This window comes from Manis javanica, chromosome 13 (assembly GCF_040802235.1).
Source record: "Manis javanica isolate MJ-LG chromosome 13, MJ_LKY, whole genome shotgun sequence".
NCBI classification, from domain to species: domain Eukaryota; kingdom Metazoa; phylum Chordata; class Mammalia; order Pholidota; family Manidae; genus Manis; species Manis javanica.
In genome coordinates, this window is record NC_133168.1 from 25,440,523 (window position 1) to 25,443,071 (window position 2,549).

A 2,549-nucleotide genomic window follows, 5' to 3' on the forward strand; every position below is an offset into this window, starting at 1 on the left:
TTATTTTGTCTTATTCCCCCATAGCCTTGATTTTTGTTTCCCTCTCATTGAATGACATACTCAAAAGCATTTTCCAAGAGATCATTATGTGCCAAGCTTCTGAGCCCTTGCGTGACATGAGAATATCTTATATTGCACACACATTTAAATGTTGTAGATCTCTTTTACTGTTGAGAAATATGATATGCAGCCTATTATTTTCCCTTTCTGAGTCATCTACTCTTCCCCTCTAGAAGGTTTTATACTTTTCTTTTTGTCTTCATTGTTCTTGGACTTCACTATAATCTATCTAAGTGTATTTTTTTCTCTTATCTAACTTAATTTGTGCTGTGGATGGTCTGTAAAGATGACCCCCATAATTTATCCTTCCATGTTTGTTTGCTACTTTGCAATGTGACTTTAATGCTACTCTTTGAAGAGGAAGAGTCTATTTCTTCATCCCTAAATCTAGGTTTGACCATATGAATTATTTTGTTAATAGAATATTAGCCAACATGATATAAGCAGCCCGGGCACACTGGGTCTTGCTCTCTTTCACAGCTCTTGGAATCTGGAGGCCACTGAAGATGTGAATGAGGCTAAGATAAGCTACTAGAAACAGTACATGGAAGACAACTGAGAGGGTTTGATTTACAGTCTGTCACCTTCCAGATATGTGAGAAAGAGCACCCTAGACTACCTGGTCCCAGCCAGTCTGACAGTGAACTGTAGATCCATGACTGAGCCCAGGAGACACTCACAGTAAAACTACCAGATGACCCAAATTCAAATTGCCAGGTCTCAGAATTAGGAACTAATAAATAATCTTTTTGTTTTAAACCAAAACTTAATTTTGGATGACTGTTATTCAGCAACATCTGGCTGCCAATCCAAAGTTGTCTTTTTATCTTTAATTATTGGGAATTCACAATTATTATTTATTTAGCTATTTCTTCATAGTTTATTTTTTAAACCACTTTATTGAAGTATTATTGAGATGTGAAAAGTTTTATATATTTAATTTATACAACTCAGTAAGTTTGGGGATAAGTATATACCAATGAAAACATTACCACAATCCAGTTCATAAGTATACCCATCACCTCCCAAAGTTTCTCTCCACTCTTTATTATGTGTGTGTGTTTGTGTGTGTGTGTGTGTGTGTGTGTGTGTGTGTGCATGCGTGTGTGTGAGATACAAAGACTTAACATTAGATCTACCCTCTTAACTACTTTTAAATAGATGAGACAGAATTGTAAGCTGTAGGCACCATGCTGTATAGTAGATCTCTAAGACACATTTATCTTACATAATTGAGAGTTTGTACCCTTTAACATCACCTCCCCACTGGCCCCTCCCTCCAGCCCCTGGCAACCACATACAATGGAATGTACTTCAGCCTTATAAAAGAAAGAAATCCTGCCATTTGCAGGAACATGGATGGACCTGGAAGACAAAGTGAAATCAGCCAGACACAGAAGACAAGTACTGCTAGATCTTAGTTATCTATGGAATCTCACAATTTATTTTTATCTTCACCTAAAACTGCTTTATGTGGATTTTTGATACTCTTTTTTACATTTCTACATATATTTCTATTTTTAATATTTATACATTTTACATTTATATTTTGTATAGTATATATATATATATATATATATATATATATATATATCACTGTATTCTGAGTTTTTTCTTTTCCTTTCTTTTTCTTTCTCTCTCTTTCTTTCATCTCAACCTGCTTTCTATGTGGATAATTTATTCTTCAGCTGACCTATCCTCTTATTTCATTTTGTGAGTTATTTATGTCAACAAATTTATTTTTCTTATTCTGAATTTCTGCTTGATTCTTTATCATTGCCTCCTGCTTCACGTTAAAATATTTCTCATCTCTTCTTGGCCTTTTGGCTAAGATCAAGTGTAACAGATGTTCTTATTTTAATATCTGATATGGCTTCTGAGGGCAATATATTAAACAGATTTTTGGGACAGGGAGATGGAATAGGAGCTCGCTCAATCCACTCTACACACTGACCTGGAATTGTAGTATCTCTGGGAATGGTGAATCCCGTATGGTGGAAAAAAATTGTTATGCATATTTTATCTAGTCAGATTGTCCTTCATGATCCTTGTTTTATTATATTTTTAGTCCCCAATTCTAGTGCATTTTCCTATATGCATATTTTTTTATTGGAAGTGTCAGCACAATGCATGCATTTAACTTCATCATTATGAAAAATTATTTCAAAGGAGTTCAAACATAAGACATGAAGTTAAAATAGGTAAACTCAGACTGAGAAACTGGTTTCCCATACAGAGTTTAATACTGTCTACTCTAATCTTTAGGGATACATTCAACTGTGACCCTGGTGTGATTATTATGTCCTGACTACAAGGTCAGAGCATGACCCTCTAGGCAGAAGTGTTTCCTCCTGACAAGATTGGGGGTTTCCACAGCCAGTTATCAATCTTGGAAAATGGAATAAAACTTGGGAGGCAAACCTTCAATGTAGAGGAAAGAAAATATTCCTCCTTTTTGAAGTGAGGATCAGTTTAGTAAGTATATGACA

The 2,549-nt window shown here is 34.9% G+C and overlaps 1 non-coding gene across 1 annotated transcript; it reads left to right on the top strand.

The window, feature by feature from the left end:
* The first annotated feature begins 1,867 nt into the window (after positions 1 to 1,867).
* On the top strand, positions 1,868 to 2,051 carry LOC140845903 (U2 spliceosomal RNA). Its single transcript, XR_012124803.1, has one exon. It is a non-coding gene; the product is annotated as a U2 spliceosomal RNA (small nuclear RNA).
* The last annotated feature ends 498 nt before the right edge of the window (positions 2,052 to 2,549 follow it).